The following is a 24,465-nucleotide window of genomic DNA, read 5'->3' on the forward strand; positions in this document are numbered from 1 at the left end:
CATAATCAGTGTAGGGAACTATGCCACCTGCTGTTGTAGCCCCAGTGTGTTTGATAGACTACAAATTCAAAGCAGCCAGCCTCTAGGGAATATCAAAGCAAGCTTTATGAAGAACATATTTCATTTTCCAGCAGAACTGTTATCTGCTCACTCTGCCAAACTACCAATAAGAGGTTCAGTCACAGTGACCATAACATAGCTGTGTTTGATTTGCCAGTAGAGATACTGCATTTTAATAAATAAAGTAAAATCAAAAATATATGGAGCTTTGTTAAAGCTACAGTGTGTAATTTTTAGCGACATCTAACGTCCAGACTGCAGACCGCAGTAACATGAACATCTCCCCCCTACCGCTTCTCCCCCCCCAACAGTACGGCGAGCGTTACGGGACAAAATGTCTTCCACGACGTCCGCATCACCTACCTTCTCAAGTGATGAGGTTTGTTTACATAGATAATTTTAATACTGCCATCTATTGTTCAGTACCGTCTCAGTTCATCTCTCTCAACTTGCCGTAGTTACTTTCGAGCGTAATGGGCGATCTCGCAATCGCGAGTTTGTTGGCTCTGCGCTGCCGTAGCACAAAGATGTCTGCCTCCATGGCTGCGAGACCCGCTCCTATGTAATTATATTAAGGTTAAGAGGCTGAGCTCGTAGATGATGATAAATAACATAGTTATGTATAATATATTACATTTCTGACTGTATATCCCTGTAATTATTACACACTCTAGCTTTAATAGGAAGATGACAAGTATCAAATCCAGGAATATAAATCAACAGGGGTTCACTGAGCCAGACGCTCATTACTTCTATTTTATACCAGACTGTTTTAGTAATGCATGTTGAAAAAAAAAAGACCAGAAAAAGTGTTTGTCTGCTTTGTACAATTTGTGATAGATGGACATGGAATTTCTCGCATTTAGTCGGTCAACGTATTAAGTATTTGGAAAAGTTCTGAACTGAAAGTTACAGGCCCTTAAAAAAATTAAATCAATTAATTGAAAAATGTCTATCCATCAAAGATGCTCAAACAGTATCAGTAAAGGAGCCTCATGTATGCAAACTATGAACGATAACGTAAAACCAAGTCATAACTGAGATACAGTCCTTATGTATGAATGAGGCGTTGTGACTTTGTAATGTCACAGCTTCTGCATCTAAGTACAAAGCAGGTCAGTTGTAACTGGCAGGAAGCCAGTGGCACCTGGCCAGAGGGGTTGGTTGATGCTGATAGGTGTTGATTATGAACCAATAAGCACTGTTTGACTCCATCTTTCATGCTTTACAAGTATTTGGGTATACAGAGTAAACAGCAGCTGAATTTTTCTCTCAAACACATGCTTCCAGAAATCACAGTCTGTCCACATAATGTCTTCCTAAGTAACTGCATGCAAGGGCGTAGGAATATGTTTACAATTGGGGGGGACACATGTCGGAAATCTGAGATTCGTAAATATTCAACAGAAACATGTCTTAAGTACGCTACTTTAAAAAAAGGCTATTTAATCTTTTACTTTATTCCTTTATAAATGTGTCTTGCAAAAATAATGCATTTAAAATGTACATAATGCATTTGTTCATAAGATGTGAGCATATCACCAAACAAAATGACTGGAGTCTTTTATTAAGCAAAGGGAGATGTCTTTCAAGGACTTCAGCCCTTGGCATATTTAGTGTCCGCATACGCACTAGAAAATCAAATACAGGTGCTGGTCATAAAATTAGAATATCATGAAAAAGTAGATTGATTTCAGTAATTCCATTTAAAAAGTGAAACTTGTATATTATATTCATACATTACATACAAACTCATATATTTCAGATGTTTATTTTGTTTAATTTTGATGATTACAAATGACAACAAATGAAAATCTCAAATTCATCATATCAGAAAATTAGAATATTACTGAAGACCAATAAAAACAAAGGATTTATAGAAATGTTGGCCAACTGAAAAGTATGAACATGAAAAGTATGAGCATGTACAGCACTCAGTATTTAGTTGGGCCTCCTTTGGCCTGTATTACTGCAGCAATGCGGCGTGGCATGGAGTCGATCAGTCTGTGGCACTGCTCAGGTGTTATGATAGCCCAGGTTGCTCTAATAGTGGCTTTTAGCTCTTCTGAATTGTTGGGTCTGGTGTATTACATCTTCTTCTTCACAATACCCCATAGATTTTCTATGGGGTTAAGGTCAGGAGAGTTTGCTGGCCAATTAAGAACAGGGATACCATGGTCCTTCAACCAGGTACTGGTAGCTTTGGCACTGTGTGCAGTTGCCAAGTCCTGTTGGAAAATGAAATCTGCATCTCCAAAAAGTTGGTCAGCTGCAGGAAGCATGAAGTGCTCTAAAACTTCCTGGTATGTGGCTGCGTTGACCCTGGACCTCAGAAAACACAATGGACCAACACCAGCAGATGACATGGCACCCCAAACCATCACTGACTGTGGAAACTTTACACTGGACTTCAAGCAACGTGGATGAAGTGCCTCTCTTCTTTTCCTCCAGACTCTGGGACCTTGATTTCCAAAGGAAATGCAAAATTTACTTTCATCAGAGAACATGACTTTGGACCACTCACCAGCAGTCCAGTCCTGTTTCTCTTTAGCCCAGGCAAGACGCTTCTGACGCTGTCTGTGGTTCAAGAGTGGCTTGACACAAGGAATGCGACAGCAGAAACCCATGTCTTTCATACGTCTGTGTGTGGTGGTTCTTGAAGCACTCACTCCAGCTGCAGTCCACTCTTTGTGAATCTCCCCCACATTTTTGAAGGGGTTTTGTTTCACAATCCTCTCCAGGGTGCGGTTATCTCTCTTGCTTGTACACTTTTTTCGACCACATCTTTTCCTTCCCTTCGCCTCTCTATTAATGTGCTTGGACACTGAGCTCTGTGAACAGCCAGCCTCTTTAGCGATGACCTTTTGTGTCTTGCCCTCCTTGTGCAAGGTGTCGATGGTTGTCTTTTGGACAACTGTCAAGTCAGCAGTCTTCCCCATGATTGTGTAGCCTATAGAACTAGACTGAAAGACCATTTAAAGGCTTTTGCAGGTGGTTTGAGTTAATTAGCTGATTAGAGTGTGGCACCAGGGGCCATCAATTTTGAACCTTTTCACAATATTCTAATTTTCTGATATGATGAATTTGAGATTTTCATTTGTTGTCATTTGTAATCATCAAAATTAAACAAAATAAACATCTGAAATATATGAGTTTGTATGTAATGTATGAATATAATATACAAGTTTCACTTTTTAAATGGAATTACTGAAATCAATCTACTTTTTCATGATATTCTAATTTTATGACCAGCACCTGTATTTCAGTTGGATTAAAAACAATTCAGTAGGTTACAGAAGTGCAAAGTTTGATATGTTTTATTTTGTCAAACTTGCAATAATGGTCAAAAACTAATTTATATAGATTGACTGACAGAGGGAGCTGACAGTGTGGTGAAGAATTATGGACAGGGCGCTTTGAAGCATCTGGTTCAAAAACGCATTATCAACCTTTGGTAGAAATCCATCCATCCTTCCATTTTCTGTACACCCTGTTCCTTAGTGGGGTCGGGAGGTGCTGGTGCGCCAGTCTGTCCCGACCTTTGGTAGAAATGGCGTCTTTAATTCCAATTTGCAGTACAGAACAGAGAAAACTACAGAGTTGTCAATGTTGTGTTAATCTGTTTATAGTCTAAAAAGAGGAGCCAGCAGTTTATTTGAGGAAATAAAGGTGCAGAAGTTAATTAGTTGGTTAATTAGTGGTTGTGCAGCAGTTCGCTGCTAAGAATTAAAATTAATTCTCCCTGTGGTTTTAACTAACGATCAGGAGCGCGGCAGGTATAACATCTGTCCATTTCGGCGAATCAAAACCACACAAAAAATAAAAAATCCCAGACCGGGCTAATTTCAACACAAGTTGTGTAAGGTGACTGTTACTCACACTGACGTTTCTCTTTTTTAAAAATCTGAGTAAGTCCTGCTGCTGTTTAAGCCTTTTAGTTGGTGGTGGCAATGTACTGAAATGAGATATATTAAAAAAAATAACATTTTGGCTAGCGTGGCAAACATCTAGAGAAAGTTAGCAGTTAAATATTGGATGAGTGATCAGCCCAAGACTACGGAAGAGGATTAGGGCCACTGAAAAAAGTTAAGTGATTTTTAAATTTTATTTCAGTTTAATACAGGAAAAAAGTCAGAATTCTGACTTTTTTTCACAGAATTCTGACTTTAATCTCATAATTCTGACTTCTTTCTCAGAATTCTGACTTTAATCTCAGAATTTTGGATCTTAATGTAGATGGGCACCATGAAGGTAGAGATGTGGAGCATTCAGCTTCACTGATAAAGATGTGAGTTGTTTGAGATGGTGAAAAATTACAGAATTAGGCAACTTTTGATGTGCCCGAGGGGTCCCCCTTATAAATGGAGGAGCAGAAGGACATTAAAACAAGAGAGCTAGTCTCTAAAACAGACATGGCTATGGCTTGATGCTAACATGTTTGTTTTTAAACATACTTTTGTTATATTACATTTGTGTTGTGTTTTCCAAATAGTGTAGAAAATTAATGGTGGGTTTATAATGTTTACCTTTTATGAGCAGGACAGGAAGCAGAGAAGTGTAGCATTACCTCAAACTAGTTAAACTCATAATTATGAAGTTATTCAACAAATTCCTCAAGTAAAAAAGTGCAACTTTTATTTTTTATTTATTTATTTTTTACCAGATTTGTTGATTAATTTCAAAATTATGTATTCCTTCCAAATTTCCAAATCTGAAGAATTTTTTAAACCAATATCTACATTATTTAACATTTAGTTTGTTTTAGCAGTACTTCCTGTTATATTTCTTTATACGTATATTTTACATTTTCTTGCACAGCAAGCTCAGCAGATTTGAAATTGTGTGCTTGTGTAAACACAAGTAGTCAATCTTTACTCTAAACATATATTCTGGTTATTTTTTAGTTAGACCTTCTTGTTTTTATATATCTGTATAGTACCCCCCCCCCCCCCCCAAAAAACAAAAAAACAAAAAAAAAACACTGTAAATTGATTAGAAATATTAATCATCTGTCAGATTTCTGAGAAAAAAGTCAGAAGAAAAAAGTCAGAATTCTGAGATTAAAGTCAGAATTTTGAGGAAAAAAGTCAGAATTCTGAGATTAAAGTCAGAATTCTGAGAAAAAAGTCAGAAGAAAAAAGTCAGAATTCTGAGAAAAGTCAGAATTCTTATTTTTTTACCCATGTTAAACTAAAAAAAAATTTAAAAATCAGTTAACTTTTTTTTTTCCAGTGGCCCTAATCCTCTTTCGTACAAGACTAAGATGACTAAACCAAAAAGATTCAGTTTCTATACAGGTGCTGGTCATAAAATTAGAATATCATGAAAAAGTAGATTGATTTCAGTAATTCCATTTAAAAAGTGAAACTTGTATATTATATTCATACATTACATACAAACTCATATATTTCAGATGTTTATTTTGTTTAATTTTGATGATTACAAATGACAACAAATGAAAATCTCAAATTCATCATATCAGAAAATTAGAATATTACTGAAGACCAATAAAAACAAAGGATTTATAGAAATGTTGGCCAACTGAAAAGTATGAACATGAAAAGTATGAGCATGTACAGCACTCAGTATTTAGTTGGGCCTCCTTTGGCCTGTATTACTGCAGCAATGCGGCGTGGCATGGAGTCGATCAGTCTGTGGCACTGCTCAGGTGTTATGATAGCCCAGGTTGCTCTAATAGTGGCTTTTAGCTCTTCTGAATTGTTGGGTCTGGTGTATTGCATCTTCTTCTTCACAATACCCCATAGATTTTCTATGGGGTTAAGGTCAGGAGAGTTTGCTGGCCAATTAAGAACAGGGATACCATGGTCCTTCAACCAGGTACTGGTAGCTTTGGCACTGTGTGCAGGTGCCAAGTCCTGTTGGAAAATGAAATCTGCATCTCCAAAAAGTTGGTCAGCTGCAGGAAGCATGAAGTGCTCTAAAACTTCCTGGTATGTGGCTGCGTTGACCCTGGACCTCAGAAAACACAATGGACCAACACCAGCAGATGACATGGCACCCCAAACCATCACTGACTGTGGAAACTTTACACTGGACTTCAAGCAACGTGGATGAAGTGCCTCTCTTCTTTTCCTCCAGACTCTGGGACCTTGATTTCCAAAGGAAATGCAAAATTTACTTTCATCAGAGAACATGACTTTGGACCACTCACCAGCAGTCCAGTCCTGTTTCTCTTTAGCCCAGGCAAGACGCTTCTGACGCTGTCTGTGGTTCAAGAGTGGCTTGACACAAGGAATGCGACAGCAGAAACCCATGTCTTTCATACGTCTGTGTGTGGTGGTTCTTGAAGCACTCACTCCAGCTGCAGTCCACTCTTTGTGAATCTCCCCCACATTTTTGAATGGGTTTTGTTTCACAATCCTCTCCAGGGTGCGGTTATCTCTCTTGCTTGTACACTTTTTTCGACCACATCTTTTCCTTCCCTTCGCCTCTCTATTAATGTGCTTGGACACTGAGCTCTGTGAACAGCCAGCCTCTTTAGCGATGACCTTTTGTGTCTTGCCCTCCTTGTGCAAGGTGTCGATGGTCGTCTTTTGGACAACTGTCAAGTCAGCAGTCTTCCCCATGATTGTGTAGCCTATAGAACTAGACTGAAAGACCATTTAAAGGCTTTTGCAGGTGGTTTGAGTTAATTAGCTGATTAGAGTGTGGCACCAGGGGCCATCAATTTTGAACCTTTTCACAATATTCTAATTTTCTGATATGATGAATTTGAGATTTTCATTTGTTGTCATTTGTAATCATCAAAATTAAACAAAATAAACATCTGAAATATATGAGTTTGTATGTAATGTATGAATATAATATACAAGTTTCACTTTTTAAATGGAATTACTGAAATCAATCTACTTTTTCATGATATTCTAATTTTATGACCAGCACCTGTATATGAAAGTGAACTGACAACAAAGACGTTATAAATAGGCAGCATCCCGACAGACCATTTTACCTCTTTCACAAGTTTCTGACTTCTGTATCGCTGTTTCCCTCCCTCCTGAGCTCAAACACTCTCACTCAGCAGTTCAGAGAGGGGAGGGGGAGTACAGTGACGTAACGCTATGCTGCGCCTTCAAAATAAAAGCACGCTAGTTAAAAAATGTCAAAATCTAATATTTTGCGGTACAATTTTTTGGGGGGGACATATCCACCGGGCTTTTATATTGGGGGGGACATGTCCCCCCCGTCCCCCCCGCTTCCTACGCCGCTGACTGCATGTATTGTGACTGATGTTTGAACAGGTAGTTAAAGGGTTAAGATAAACACATATCTGCCTAATACTGAGTGGTATTTTTGAGTCTAAAGTCAGATTTCACCATCTCCAGGTAGAAATAGAACAGGAAGACAAGGGTAAACTCTGTAGGTCTTTGGTATTTACAAGCTAAGATCCAATATAGCAGTCGTATGTATAAAAATATGTTAGTGTGTCTTTAACCTAAAACAGTAAGCTGTATGTTAATGCAATACATTTTCAAGAACTGAATGCATATAAGAATAACTTAGGTCTAGTTGCAAACAAAGCTTTTCCAATTATTGCTCCTTGTTGGCTTAGTATATTTAACTAATGTAATTTGCACCTTGTTTTTGTTAGTAAACACAGCGTTTTGTGTAATGTTAGATATTAGAGGAAACTATGGGTTTTTAGAGCCATAGAAAGCAGCTAGCGGAACAGTACTGGAGAGTTTATGCAGACATATTGTTTGACACAAATGTCTTTCATAGGTTGCAACTGATAAAGGGAAGTGTCCGCAATCTGGGGGCCTCCTGCTCAATTAGTCTTTGACACTGTATCATTACATAATCAATCAGATAAGCTGACACATTTTTAATGGCGATATGAGAGGCAGTGCACAGCCATTGTAGAGTGTTTATAACAGCTAATGTAATTATCTTTGACATTCTTTGACGAGGCTGATATCTGACAGGCTACAAAAGTGAAAGCCCATGAGGTCCTGTACGAAGAACCTCTAAAGATTATTGTAGTCTAAGAGAACAGGTTTAGATTTTTTTTTTCTTTCTTTTTTTTCTTTTTTGTAAGTAGGAGAAAATATGTTCACTTGCATAAAATATAAAAGCTAACTACCTACAATAGGTACTGACTTGGGTTTTATTTCCAAGAAACTTACCATAAAAGGCCACGTGACTACAGGTACAACCCTCTACACCCGAGTAATGAGTAAACAAGGAAAACCTATAGACACACATTAGGTCTGAGGCAAAGGAGCAGAGCAAGTTCTCTAGCAGAACTACAAAAAAATTAATAAATAAAAGAGGTCAATGATCAGGTGCGAAAAAGTGCTAAAGAACATTCAAAGTTATTAAGAACGCAGCAGGTGGCTACCAAACTAACCCTAACCCAGCAAAACAAAATCCCCTGACCTGATTAGATAAAATGAGATGTTTTTGGTGTGAACTTTAAACATCGTGTCTGCAAAAAAGAAGACAATGTTTATCAGCAGGTTAACAGGATTTCTATATTCAAGCACGGTGGTCTCATCATGATGAATGATGGGATAATTTTAGGGGCTGGGGAACTATTCTACATATGGTTAAATGAAAGCAGCTAAGATCTTTCCTGCCATCAATATTATCATCTACAAAAACCTTGAACAACATTTAATTTCTCTTTGATATCAAAAGTATTTATGAACTAAAATATTTACAGACATACCAAACAACACAGAAGGCTGTGATTTGTGTTCTTCAAGAAAAGGGCATAGACACTTATGAGCCTATTATTTCTTAAAGGTACACTATGCAACCGGTGTTGATTTTCCAGCGAGGCTCCCCCCAGAGGGCGAAAGTAAAAGTGCACTGTCGTAAATATGCACAGCTGTTCTCCTGGTTTCTCCGTCAAGCCAGGCGCGGTTGTTTTGAGCTTAGCAGACAGGCGAACGCAACGAATGACTAATGCTGCGTTCACACCGCAGCTGGCGCGACAGAAGCAGCGAGTTTACATGCAACGTAGCAGCAAGGCGCAGCAAAAGGTCCCGCGGCGCGTTTTGAGCAGCAGGCGCAGCACGTCTGAGCAGCTGAAGCAGCGCATCGGGCGCGTTTAAGCATCTGACGCAGGGAGAGAGACACAGCGCTGATGATCAGAGCGCTATTATCACTCCTCTTAAACAGTTTATTGACGCCTAAATTAACTTAAAATGCAGAAATCTGCCGGCAGAATATGCAGTTTGGATTATTTAGATGAAAAACACCTACCAGCTGCCGTGGTGAACCGCGAGGAGGCGACCCGGCCAGAGGCTGCTGATGAAGGTATTCCTACTCTCGGCGCACCGCTGGTATGTGGGGGTCTGAGCGGCTCCGACAGAAAAAATATTGAAGGCAGGATAATAATCTGAATGAACTGACGGCACTGATTGCGTTTTCAGGTGTATTTTCTAACTTAAACACATCTTAAAACTACTTTATTCCCACTGATCACAGCAAATATAGCTGCAAGGCAGAGAAAGGATAGTGAAGCTCCGCCCAAAGCGCGTCAGACACACTTTTGCACCGCGGAGCCAGAGCAGCAAAGCTGCTTCAGCCGCGCGTCAGAACTAACTGGTACAAGCAGCAAAAATGAAGCAGCAGACGCGATTTTGCTGCGTCCGATGTGAACGTAGCATAACTGCACAAAGATCGCCACTGTGCTAGCAACGAGAATGCTTTTAACTGGGGGCGTGTAGCAGTTCTCGCCGTAAAGCAAGACTGACTCTCACGAGACTTCTGAGCCTGTGGGTGCGGGTCGGTGCTCCTGCAATTGCAAGTGCGATATTTCCCCCACAGACCACCAGGGCGGCCGAGAATACCTTTGTTCAACCTGAAATGAATCATTTAATCATCCATAACGTTATGGAACACATTAATTAACTGAAAAATGTTGCATAGTGTGCCTTTAATATGTACACATTTTATAAATACATAAAAAAATATTTTTCTTTTACTGTTAAGGTCTATGCTGTGTACTTTGAATATATATTACGTTTCCCACAAAGATATGTTTATATTGCTGTCTGGCCAAATTTTATTGAGCTACCAGGTTGCTGTACATGGGAAAGCTGTAAACACATTTTATCCAATGAGGCACATTCTAGGCACAAAGTATAAAGATGCTGTCAAGGGAAGATATTACACACACACCAGTAAAAGTGCAGTCTAGACAAAACCAGCCTTCATGTTCTTCATCATTTTGCCATAAAGTGGACTGTCCGTTTTGTGGTAGAGTATGGAAGTTTTTGAATTTTTGATTTGGTTTGCATCTGCCACCTTTCAGAAGAACTCCGTAAAGTAGAAATGCATGTTTTTAAAGTTCTAAATAAAAAGACTTTCCCCTTTGCTATCACTGTAAAGCAAAAAATAGAAGATAATCCTCTTAGCGTCTCAACTCAAAATTTAGCTGTTCATAAAATATCTAAAAACGTAAAACCTTGTAAAATTCACAATGTCACGGAAACAAGGTTGCTGATAGAGGTGTAGTGGTCAGCAGTAGACCAATTACACCCTATTTTTTTATAACATCTTTAAAAAATAATTGTAGCGATTAGAAAAGTTAAATCTAACGTTGACATCATTTAGCCATCATATCTTCCCAAATGAAGCTGATTTTTCTGGCCGTCTATTTTGAAACTATTTCCTGCTCTGTCTATGCAACTCTGATACAAAAAGAGTGAGTTGATGAACTGTCAGCCAAAGAAATCTGTTCCAAGACGCCTCTCCAGACTATGTATTGACTGAGCTGATAAAGGAATCTATTTGTCCTGTCAATCAATCTCATTTGCTTTGCTCTCTTTCTTGCACTTAAGAGATCTTCTTCCCACCTGTTATTTCTTCCTCATCCTCACCTACCTCCTCCTCCTACCACCCTTGTGCCGCCTACTCACTCCTCCACCTTTCATCAGGCTTCAGCACTCTCCTAACCACGCTCTCTGTTGCCTCATCTCCCTCCTACGAGCCGAGCACTTTACATGTCACCATCTCACTGAATGTGTGTGTATTGGTGTGTGTGTGTGCACGCGCATGTGCATCACACAGATGCTGCATTGCAGGGCTCTCCTGTGAAGGCCATATTATTGCAGGAGCCTAAGAGGCAAGGGATTCAAGTTCTCGTGCCCTGGGAAGTAACTGTGAATTTGCTCATGTTCTTTTATTTATTTAAGGATGGTTTAAGGTATATTGCTGCCTGTGGGCACTCCATGTTTCTAAGGAAAGACAACTTGTGAGGACTTACCATTGACTGGGCAAGGCTTGAAATATACCAAGACAAAGTAAATATGAAAAAAATTATTAAGAGTTTCTTTGCAAAAAAACATGCTATGATAAAAATTATTCTATTTGGCAATTGGTTGATTATCTGGCGACTTGAACCACCACAATCTCAGGTCTTTTGGAGTGTCTAAAAAATTAGATTAGATATTATTTATTATTATTGTTACTTTACCATAGCACTGTAGCTTCATCAATCATCCCATGAATTCTGACCAACTTCTCTTTCATTTCTTAAGATAAGGGAACCCACAGCATGATTCTTCCACCACTGTGCTTTAGCATGAAAATTGTATATTGATATAATGATATATTCATTCTTCTTCCATATTAGTTGTTTGATTAGAATAACATTTTACTATAAAAGAGTAAGTATTGTTCTTAACTTTTGTGCGGATGGAATATTGACATGTCATAACTTAAAATCTGAGCCTTACATATTTTTTTTTGTTTCTTGCATTTTGCCTTATAACTGACTAATAATTCATATGCGGTTTATCTAAGGATATGTAAGAAAATGTATAAATAGTAGGAGTCAACTATCATATTTTGTACATGAAATAACTAAAGGTTTGAAAAATAGCTATCAAAACACTTGGAATAAGCAAAACAAAGCCTTTAAAGACTTCTTAAATTCACTGTCAGCTTTGCAGTGGAATTAAAGGAGATCTAGATGGAGAACAGATTTTACTACTGCTATCTAAGAGCACCTCTGAGCAACATTGATTCAGAGATATATCAAACTACTTTATACTAGTCTGCAGAGTCGGGCAGTGTTATTACCATTGCCTTGCACAAAGATGCGCAAATTCCAGTCTGGGGTCTTTTATGCAACAGAGGTGCATGTTCCCAGTCCATGCATGCATTTTTTGACAGTACTGCAACGTTTTTGAACAGTGCATAAGAACCCGACTAACATGGTTAGATGGCCTCTTTACCTTGCACTTAGGTTTGAACTTATGCATGAACTTATGCATGCATATCGTGTGTTATGTGTGTCTGTGTTGCTATGCTCTGGACTGGCAGCCTGTCAGAAGAGTCCTCTGCCTCTCACCAATGAAGACTGGAGATAGGGACCTATCCTATCACCATGTAAGGATAAACATCTAGAGATGATGGAGGGATTTTATGAATGAACTCAAGCAGAATAAGCAATGAAAAAAAGTAAAGGGATCTAACCAAATATTTCCAGAATAAAATGAACAAAAACACCTGTACTACTATTAGGGCTGGGTGATAATTCAATAACGATATATATCGATCGATAGACGTGTGGCGCAATAGAAAAAAAAGCGGGTCGATAAAAGTTGGATAAAAAAGAAACGCAGTTTTCCTTCCTTCTCATTGTAGCCTAGCATGTAGGTTTATGCTAGTCACTGCTTCCTCCCAACCAGTGACGTGCGGTCAGGGGAGGCAGGTGAGGCAGTGCCTCACCAGCCATCATGGAAAGAAAGAAAATATATAATCATAAAGTAATTTAAATTGTTATATTCATCCGGTGGTTTGTACTAAAAAATATTCATTTTTCATGTAGCTTCACCAATTTCGATTTTTATTTGTTCAAAATCGCTGAATTTTCTTATTTTCCCATTCAAATGCTTGGAAGCGATGCCGGTGAGGCAGCAGCGAGCTCTGCCTCACCTTGGATTGCGCAACCCCTGGCTCTGCGCTGGCTGCAAAGCGGAGAGAGCATGTTGCTGTACGGCGTCAATAAAATGGTTTAAACAAATGTAATATGTGAACTTATTTCTAATAATTTGGCTTATGTATATAATGTACAGAGCTTTTTGTCACCAACTGTGTTTGTGTAACGTGTTTCGTGTAATGAGCGATTATAAACGGCAGAGAACAAGTTCGAGGTGAGGCAGGCAGTTCTCTTGCCTCATGGCAGGGGGTGCTCAAGAGACTGAAAACATAAGGCAGGAACAGGACGGATCAAGGAAGGCTTTCTTCCCTGGCAGTGATCTCCATTGAGACTGAGAGACTTTTAAAACTGAAGGAAGATAAGGAGGACTTCTATTCATTTATAAGTAAAGGTAAGACAGTAATAACATTTATTTTGTTTTGTTTTTTAAGGAAATGTGTGTTTTGTGAGCTACAGTTTGTATGTGTAAGGATGCAGAAGTGAAACATAACCTGTAAACTGCTGTCAATCTATGCATCTATTTGCAAATCTGATTCTGATGACGTCAGTGCCTCACCAGCTATGAACCTCACCGCACGTCACTGCTCCCAACCAATCACAATCGCGGACCCAGGCACGCCATCACAAAGCGCCGCCCTCTCAAACCACAACACAGAGCACATGAAGATGTCGCAGCAAGGAGAGGCGGAGGAAATTGTTCCAAAGAAGGGTTTTTGTAGTTTGGCAGTCTGGCAGTATTTTGGTCATGGCAAGTCGGACAAAAAACAAACCACAGTCATCTGTAAAATGTGTAGGGAACCACTGAAAACGAGGTCTGATAACACAACCAACTTTTTTTTTTTTTATCATCTCAGCCGCTCACACCCGCAGGAGTACGAGCTGTGTAGGCCCCGGCGCAGCTCTCCTCCGAGGAATCTTCGGGAATTTCGGGAAAATATATATATATTTTCAGTTCTGGGCAGTTTCCCACGTAGTTCTAACAATTTAGATAAAAATGCTGAGGGGCCAGCAACTTCAAAGTAATAACTCAGGTTAAAGCAGGAAACGGCGGCGGGGGTGGGGGGGGGGCATTTATTTATTTGTTATATTTATTTTGGTCACTTTTCTGGTCACTTTAGTTTATTCTTTGTCAGTATTTCATAACATAACTCAGGTCTCTTAAGTTATTTTTCTTTAAAACAATTTTGTTATGGTTAAAAAAGTTGGTTAAATAAAGATTTAATTTGAAGTCTGTGTTTGTGTTTTATTATTAAAATGAAATCATTTAGCAATATCATAAAATGTCCAGGCAGAGCTGCACATAAAATATGGTTTCAAATCTTTTCAATAATTATCTATATCGATCAATATGCATTTTTTTTTTTTATCGATAAGCTTTTTTTCTATATCGCCCAGCCCTAACTACTATATCTCATTCATATTTATTTTCATGTTTCAGCTTTGAATAAATAATGAAATAAACACCAACAGTACTTTGAAAAATGTTATGCAAATCTACAGTCTCCTTGAGAACAGGTTGCAGACTTGAAGGACAGTTTTAAATTTGAATAAAAAGAAGATAATTTACTCGTTTGATTGGCTTTAAAACATAAAGGCCACCCTTGTTCATAGGGTCAATCTGTGCTAAAAAACAAAAAATACTTGAGTCTATTTGAATTCTGGAAAACATAAGTTTGGTCCAGGTTCTTTCATAGCATATTAAAATACAATTCTTAATTATACAGTACTTGACTTTTATAATGACTAACATTTTGTATGACCTTGGTAGGTACCATTCAAATATTTTGGCAGTTAGAAACTAGGAATTGACTAAATATCAATGTCTACAGTTTTTTAGTAAGAAAAAAAAAGCTACTTATAGAGATAAAAACAGCCATTAAAAGTCACATTTGCATTTCACCCAAAAGCCATTTATAAAACACCTCAAGCATATGAGTTAAGGTGTTCGGGTTAAAAGAAACCAAACTTACTTTCTAGCTCACATTAAATACACTACCTGCAGAATTTGCTATACATGTCATTGATCATAGCTAACTTACAGCAAAACAAAAGACGCCACACCTTCAGAATATATAAAAAAAAATTGAAACAATTCAAAGCACATTATATTGCATTCATTATATTTGCAATGTTATTCTAATCGTAATCAAAGTTTTAAATGAAAAAAAAAAAAAAAAAAGGTTTTTAATTATCATGAAATGTTCAAATGTATTTGATAAAAAAAAAAAAGCTCCAAGACTGGCTTCTGTGTTTAGGGAAGGAAACCTGGAGAAGAGCCTTAAGTGTGGCCATTTTGGAGGATTTTCCAGACCACTCTCATGACAACAGTGGGGATTAAGGCAATGTATAAAAGTTAATGAATTCATTAATAAAATAAGGCTAACCTGATTTGCATTTCAGCAACATTTTAATAACAGTGACATAGTAATTATTTGTCATAGTAACACCCCTTGTCTATAGGAAAATACATTTAATAACAGTGACATAGTAATTATTTGTCATAGTAACACCCCTTGTCTATAGGAAAATACATTGGAAAGTGAAAGAACAAAGTTATCAGGAAAGTGCTTGATAACTTTATTCATTTGGAACAAAAAACATAATTATATATAAAAGATAATAATAAAGAAATAAATAAATTGTGGGAGAAATTGTATAAGAGGCAATAACGACTTCGGGATCAATGTCAAGACTTCTGATCCAATCAGGCAAAAATGGGCATAAATGTCAGTGTACAGATGTCCAAAGCTGTAAAAGACTTATATTTAATAATCTGCAGCTCTAATAATAAAAAAAATTTCATGTTTTCCCAGATTGTTTTTATTAAAAACATTTTCTTTCTAATTTATTTTACATTTAGAATGTGCTTTTTCTACATTACCACATTTAATTACTATAAGAAGCCTCTAGTCTTTTGTTGTATTGTAATGAAAAGGTCAAGCTCTGTGCACAGTTTAGAGGGCAATTTAACCTTAAAATATCAGGTAACTGTATTTAATATATTGCCGGCTGATAACTACCTGAGGACTATATTTAATTCTTATTGAATATAGGTAACATTCCTTTATTGGGCCGAAAACTGTCAATCAAACTGTTCAAACAATTAGTTCTATATATTGAATTTACCATAAAATCTACCTTGTGTATAAGCCAGGCATTTATATTTTTTAATGGACTGCAACTGTTTGAATCTTCATTTTGTACTTTGTGAATTGTAGAAAGAAACCCATCAACTGACACTTATTCAGCTGCCTTCTCTTCAAGAAACAGATCCTAACTGAATACCTGGGACTGTCATTCTAGAGATTCACAAAACACATGAACCATGAGAGCGTGACTGCCAGCGTACTGGTGTTTATTGTCTCACTAAAGTAGCTCTCCTCTTCCTACTCAGTACCCGCTTCCCACTCATAGCTCCCAGCAGCCTGCACTCACATGTACATCCACCCACACAGCCATTTCATCTGTGGAAGTGGCAGCCATTCTTTCTGTCTCTGTCTCAGTTTCTCTTTCTCTCACTTTAAATTTTACTTTTTTCCCCCACTTTTGATGGACATTCATCACAACTCGGAGCTTTAAGACAGATAAATGTAAGTCTGTCCAGTGAGATGCTTTAACAAGTCTGTACCTTCTAATTTTGTTAGACAAATTAAACCAAACTGTCATAGTATGTACAGCACAGTAATCAATGTAAAGTGATCAGCTTCAATCCTTTAAATGTGATCCTATAGAAACAGCTTGATACAGGTGTTCAAACATATGTGGTCATACCAATACCTTCTTATGTGGTCAGGGACGTTTTGGTTGAGGAGTTAAGGTGGATCAAAGGAAACCGAGTCACCCCAAATGTTGATAAGATTCACTTGAGGTTGTTTCTCAGGATAAGGAAAGCCAAGAGAAGAATTTTCCCAGTTGGACCTGTTAAGAAAGGAAAAGAATAAAAAACAGACAGAAATGTTTCTATTCCCAAGTCAAGTCTCTCTTCTCTGAGATTTTTTTCCTAATCAAATCTAATACCGCCTTGGCATCAAAGCAGAGCTATGGTTTTAATGCTAATCATGCATTGTTTGTCCTTTGAGACAATTTAACAAAAAATACATATATTGCCTTTATAGTTTTATCATATTAAATTCAGCAATCAAGTGTTATAAGTCAATATGAATTGTTTGTAATCTTTGTCTTTATAAATCTTTATTATTATTATTTGAATTAAATTATACATATAAATATCGCAGTGGCTTTGTTAATATCTGCTAAACATCTGTAGATTTGTTCCTGTTCTCTACAAAATAGTACTTAAAAAATAATGTGCTGTAACTATGTTTTATATATATATTCAAAACCTTTTATGTTATATCGAATTATTAAAAGTCTGTACATTCTAACATAATGAATGAGGCACTCAGTTGAGAGCAGGTGAGAAAGAGAGCCTTTAGAGCTTCTGAAAGGAGAACTGGAAGCTATTTTATTTTGATACTTTCTAGAGGAATTTCCCTCGTAAGGATGCAGTATCTTGAAAGCAAGCAAGTAGGGATGGTAAGAATTGAGTTTGTGATTAGAAATGAGCAGAAGTTATTAAATAAAAAGTTAAATTGGTGAAATATTTGTTATCATAATTATTAAGGAACAGCTAACATAAATCGCTATGAGCAAATACACTGATTCATGAGTGTGTTTATGTTTAAAAGCTTTCTTTCACAGTAAAATGTGTGCAGCAGCAGATCAGCAAAAAAGACCTGTGTTTTGCAGCTTAAATATGGTACCAGTTAGATTAAACCTATGGTTACATGAGATAAAAACTGACAATAAAAGTAAAGAGATTTTCAGATACTTTAGTTGGTAAAACTCTTTAGAGTCTTCAGTTTTCTTTATTTATATTTATTTATTTTTTTTGTAATATCACTCTCAGTTAATCTGCTAGCAGATTTTCAAAAGTCAAAAAGTCAGAAAAAAACATCTGGAGTCAAAGCCTGGGTCGGGTCGTCTGATTTAAATCTTGTAAAGAGCATTGAGTTTTGCAGAGTTGCAAAAATAATCACCTTAATATATTTTAATATAGCAGGTAATAAAAACAAATCCCAACACAAGTCCTCCAGGACTGATGTGTTTATATTTTAAAACAGAACTTGCTCTCATTATTTAATTGCTTATTGTTACAATCATTGTGGTTTTTTTTTATATGCATACCTCAAAACCTAAAAAAAAGACAATTTGAAATGCCAACAATATCCTGGTGGTTTTACCAAGTGCCTCGAGCAGATAGCAGATATAAAAAAAAAAAAAGAGAGACAAAAATATTCGTAGGTGACTTCATGTTCCATTACCCCCTCTTTAGCTCCTTTGCAACAACGATTCTGTGTCATTTTAAGCAAACTTAAACATATCTATGTTCAGGTATGTATTTATTTATATGTATGTATGTATTTAATTTAATAAAATTCTTTAAAAAGAGAAAGGTTGTAATAAGGTTAGCACTAACATGCATAAAACAAACAGCTCGGTTGGTGAGGTTCACAAAATAAAGTCTTTAAAAGCATCAGCAGTCAGTCAGAAGAAGCTTTATATAGTGTTTCAATAGTGTTTCAAAATACAGGAAATTTAATTTGGTTTTCATGCGTTACATATAGATAAATAATGTTTTATCAAGTTCGACTACATAAGAGCTTGAATCACACTTAAATACCAATAATTCAATTCAGTTTATTTATATAGCACCAATTCACAACACATGTCATCTCAAGGCACATTACATTGACAATTCAACCAGATCATACAGTCAAAGTTTCCTATCTAAGGAAAACCAGTTGATTACTTCGACTCATTGACTCGAAGGCAATCCCTCACACTAAGCATGCTTGCAGAGACAGTGGAGAGGAAATACTCCCTTTGAACAGGAAGAAACCTCCAACAGAACCAGGCTCAATGTGAGCGGCCATCTGCAAAGGCCGACTGGGGTTCAAGGAGACAGAAGCAGAGATACAGAAAGAAGCAGAGATACAAACTTTTCAACCAGCTCACAGGTGGCCATGTCCAGGAAACAAACTGCTTAAATGTACAATAGCCTTCCATATAGCTTCTAAGGCAAATTTTCATTTTTATTTATGTGGTAAATAAATAAGCAATAAATCTGCATATAAAAGTGAGATAATTAATAAATATAATTTAATCTATACCAAGAAGTAAAATATTCTCCCACATGCTTTCATTGTTTGTTTGGAGAGTAAATGTGTTTACAGATAGGGAGAGAGTTTGAAACTCTGGTTATATTTAACACTAAACCTTCTCTATGATCCAAATGCATGTGTGTGGATTTTGTGTATTTAACTTGAATTAAGGAGCTCAGATAAACCTGATAATTGCTTGAAAAGCTTATTTGTTCTATGTCTACTTTATATTCCAGTTATCAAAGCCAAATCCATCAATAGAGCATTTTATGTTGTTTTTTTTTTTTGTCTCTTTCAATGTGTGGATCTTGCTCCTGTGTGGGAGATTTGTCCATTTTCTCCTAATCCCTTTGACAGCCTCTGCATGACTCATTGTGATCATAATACATAAACAATGCTTCAGCATGCTCTAATTTATGAAGGAAGGATCATGTATTGTGGTTTCTATTTTTTTATTTTTTTTTTTTAGTTTATGTGTGAAGTGGACTTTTTTATTTTGGAGATATTTAGCAACAAACAAATTGACCAACTTAATAAAAAAAACTTCAATGGTGTTTTTGATATTTTCCTATGAACTGTTCCATTAGTGGCTTATAGGCTCCTCATTTTAATTTCACATCTCTCATAGAATGTCCAGGATGCATGAGTATTGTATGTTTTACCACATATGATCTTAGTTCCACTTTCTTTAAATCAAACTATACAAACCCACATTTAAACAAAATATTTTCTTTGTAATTAGAAAAATATATATATATAAAAAAAATTGAGGTCAGTTTAAAGTCAGGTCAATTTAAAATATGCATTTGTGTGTACCATACAAATTGTAAACCTTATTTTCTGATTACATAATTAATAAAGAGGGTATTCTTTAGTATTACATACCAAAGACATTATTTAAATGTTACTTCTGGATTTTTTTGTTATGCTACAGATTGAAATTTAAGCAACTAAATACTTAAATGGAATAATCTCACAATTTTTGCTATATTTTATCTAGGGTCCAAAAACCTAGAAAAAACCCACAACTAAAACAGGGAAAAGTGTGTATTCTATTTTCATATAAAATCCATATAAGATCGGTGGTCAAAGATGAGCAATGTCAGTTTAAGCTATTTATTTTTTCAGCAAAAAGGGCAGCAATTTCACATATAGGGGTTAATGTCACCGAGTAAGTATGTTGTTAACTATAATTTGATATAATTAGACACATTAATAATGTGGTAAGAGGAGAGATAAAAAAGATAGCATAACATCTGGAGCTTAAAAATATCTTCGAAAATTTAACATTATGGATAATATTGACCATCCTCATTACAACAACAGGGTGTTCAGCCAAAAGCTTCTCTAGATACGATGTAGGGTAGAACGACATTCAACATTCCTCTGTGCCTACAGGTATCAACATATAAAACAACTTGTTGAGAAAACCCTATTAGTTACCACAACATCTAATTTACCATTAGCAATTTCAACAAGTGGTACCAAGCCTTCAGAGAAATACATGAGGATTATGTAAAAGCCAAACAGATTGTAAAATGTCATAAATAAAGTTAGCAATATCAGGGGTCAATGAATTGCCTCATCTTCAGAACATCTGTATACAATGAAGTTGCTGATATAGTCAAGTATACCATTGCAACCCTTCTGCTTTCCATTAACAGAGGTGTCAAGTAACGAAGAACAAATACTTTGTTACTGTACTTAAGTACACTTTTTAGGTACCGTATTTTCACGACTATAAGGCGCACTTAAACGTCTTTTTTTCCCCTCAAAATGTGCGGTGCGCCCTATGGTGCGGTGCGCCCTATGTGTGTTGTAACTGCGACTTTTGAGACCACCTCATTGAGGAGATGATGAAAGAGTGGCTGAATGTAAGGAGACCAGGTGTTTTTTTTCCACTCATCACCATTAATCTGTAACTCCATGCGTGCCCATCTCACAGCTGATGTGAAAAACATGGGGAAACAAATTAACCCTGTGCTCGCTGTTCAACCGCTTGACATCGGTGTGAACCGGACCCAGCAGGTGCAGCAGAAGCAGCGAGTTTACATGCAAAGTCAATGGTTGACGCGCGTATAGGTGCAGCAAAAGGTCCTGCAGCGCGTTTTGAGCCGCAGGTGCAGCACGTTGGGATCGTTTAAGCATCTGATGCACCGCCAACGCACTGCTGCTGCTCCAGATGGAAAATTTTAAGCTTTGCTGCTGGACGCGCCGCATCAACCAATCAGAGAAGCTGATCTGGGAGCTGACAGCGAGACAGACACGGCGCTCTGATGAAAGAGGAGATGATGAAAGCGTGGCTGAGGGAGGTGTAGCCTATGTGAGGAGAAAAGGTGTTTTTTTCCACCCATCACCATCGCTGCGTGCCCATCTCACAGCCGATGTGAAAAAAAAGGTGAATCAAATGAACGCTGTGCTCGCCGTTATCCCGGGGGGTCTGACAAAGGAACTTCAACCGCCCAACATCGGTGTGAAGCGCCCATTCAAAGTAAGGCTGCGAGCGGCGTGGGAGCGATAGATGACCGACGGAGACCACAGTTTCAGGATAAGTTGAAGGCAGCGCCGGGCAAGTTACGCCACCGTTTGCGGATGGATTGTAGATGCTTGGAATAACGTGTCTGCTGGCTCTGTTCTTCAAGCTTTTGCAAAAGCCGGCATTATTTCTGAGGAGCTGCGCTGCACGGAAAGTGACTGACAGCGCAGAAGGGGAAACTGGCATGTCTGATTTAGCGCAGCTGTTTAATTCAGAGGAATGCTGAGGATAACAGAGGATGATGACTTTGATGGGTTTGATTAATACTTTGTAATAAATACATGAATAAAGCACAATCATACTCAGTTTTGCTCCCGCTCTATTTTTTTACCTGAAAACTTAATTCAACAGCAGCCTCTGGGCGCGTCTCCTCCTCTTCACCGCGGTGGCTGGCAGGTGTTTTTTCATCTAAATAATCTAAATCTTGCAGCTATATTTGCTGTGATCAGTGGGAATAAAGTAGTTTTAATATGTTTTTAAGTGCGAAAGTCCACCTGAAAACTTCATAATTGCAGTCAGTTCATCCAGATTATCTATTTCTGTCGGAGGCGCTCAGACCCCCACATACCAGCGGTGCACCGACAGCAGAAATCCTTTCGTTCACCGCGGCTGCTGGCAGGTGTTTTTCATCTAAATAATTTTAACTGCAGGCACCAGGATACCGGTAATAAAAGCGAACATATTCTGTCGGCAGGTTTCAGGATTTTAAGTTAATTTAGGAGTGACCACAGCGCTGTGTCATCTGCGATGTGTCTGTCTCACGGCCAGCAGCCAGGTTTGATTAATACTTTGTAATAAATACATGAATAAAGCACAGTCATTCTCAGTTTTGCCCCCGCTGTATTTTTAAATACACAGTAGAGGTATTTAAAGGTAGTAGAGGACATGTACCGGTATATAAAAAACGCGCCCTATAGTCCGGTGCGCCTTATGTGTGTGTTAAATACAGAAATGGGACACATAACTGAGAGTGCGCCTTTTAGTACGGTGCGACTTATGGTCGTGAAAATACGGTATCTATACTTTACTCCATTACTTATTTTTCTTCCTACTTCTGACTTCTACTGATTACATTTTCACACAATATCTGTACTTTCTGTTACTTACATTTTTAAATCAAATGTTACTTGTTAATCTTGGGTTCGGTTTAATATTTATAAATATTTATTTCATGTCATGTGCGCCATCCAATGCAGATCATTGACTCCATCCACATCTAGTGAAAATTAGTGTAATTGGATGAATAATATAACTCAAACACTCATTGGTTAGCTAAAGGAAATCATCAGAAGCAAGCAGTTGTTCTTCAAAGTGCAAACATGAATTGTCTATGCCATGCTACGATGTTGGATTCAGAAAAAGATGTTGAAATGTCTAAAAGTTCAGAAAGAGGCGGGACCGTATCGGGAGATGGAGATGGAGACCAACAAGACCTCCGTCATCCTTGGCCCTATCTCAAAGAATTTTTCGAAATAGTCGAAAAATTGAGCTTTCAATTCATAAAGTGGCATTTGCATGTTTTTTTTAAAGGTTACTTTATACTTCTATACTTCAAGTAATTTTTGGAGCACAAACTTTTTCACTTTTACTTGAGTAAAGAGGTCAAGTTGATACTTCAACTTTTACCAGAGTATTTTTAAACTGCAGTATCTGTACTTCTACTTAAGTAACAAATGTGTGTACTTTTGACACCACCGTCCAATAACTCTGTTACATCTTCTGGAATATAGCTTTTGGGCAACATAAAAATGAATCTCCCCTCTTCTTCTACTATTTTAATCTCCAAACATTTCCTTAAAAAAACATATAACTTAGAGACTCATAAGAGAAATGTATCCACTCTTTTTGCTGATATTCAGAGGTATCAGTACCTGAGTGGTATATGTATTAAAAGAAAAATCTTTATTAGCATAGACTTTGCATTCTGATGAGGGTAACTGAGTGAGTCAGTGTTGCTAAGAGCCTTTTTCACCCATATTAGAGAATATCTCTTAATGCTCTAATATCTCACTGAATAAAATGGTGTTTGGAGGATAAATGAAAGGAAAGATATGGTCAGACACTGGATGGTAATAGAGTTCATTTAAAACTGTGAAAAGAAGCTTTATACTTAAGTCTGAAAAAAATGAACGCCTCAGCCTCTTTTTTACATTAATATGTTTAAACAAATGAAATAAATACCAAAAATTTGAATGAAGTGGTAGAATTCAGTAGATGTCTATCTATGCAAACTTTAAAATGCATGTGAATGTTTAACAAGATTCTGACGTAAAGTTTAATGTCATAACACCGTAAAATGTTTATGAAAAATTCATTCTGTTTTATAAAAGTCTCACAAATGTTTAAGAATTCTTGAAGGAAAAAAAGAGAACAATTGTAAAGGAAACTCAAAAGATTAAACATTGTAGAAAAAGGAATGACAGTGGATGAAATTTGATGCTTTATTTTTTTAATCTGCTAAAATTTCCGCAATAAGCTTATGAAGACCCACTGTAAAGTTTTAAAGATGTTTTGCATCAGTAAACATTTTCTGTCCTGTTACAGAATTAGTTTAATAGAAATTTCTTCAATCTGTTGGAACAGATCCACAAAATCCGTATCTCATTTGGGGATACATTACATTAAGAAAACGTGAAGTAGTGTCAGTGAATCTTATGACAATGATATGACCAGCAATGAAAAAAAACAGTTTGTTTTTTTTCTTTTTGGAGTCAAAGCAAACAGACACAAGACATTTTTTTCAATGTTTTAAATAACGTGTTTTTGCTCAGCATCGGCTGTTTTGTTAT

The 24,465-nt window shown here is 37.1% G+C and overlaps 1 protein-coding gene across 1 annotated transcript in view; it reads right to left on the reverse strand.

Annotated features, from left to right (window-relative positions):
- The window catches only part of map2 (microtubule-associated protein 2), a 118,295-nt gene that overhangs the window by 54,421 nt on the left and 39,409 nt on the right, over positions 1 to 24,465 (reverse strand). Inside the window, exon 3 of the mRNA XM_038308170.1 lies at positions 16,754 to 16,894. The gene's annotated coding sequence lies outside the window, so the exon portion shown is untranslated. The remainder of the gene's footprint in view (positions 1 to 16,753; positions 16,895 to 24,465) is intronic.

This window comes from Cyprinodon tularosa, unplaced genomic scaffold (assembly GCF_016077235.1).
Source record: "Cyprinodon tularosa strain WSP-4 unplaced genomic scaffold, ASM1607723v1 ctg630, whole genome shotgun sequence".
In the NCBI taxonomy this organism is placed as follows: domain Eukaryota; kingdom Metazoa; phylum Chordata; class Actinopteri; order Cyprinodontiformes; family Cyprinodontidae; genus Cyprinodon; species Cyprinodon tularosa.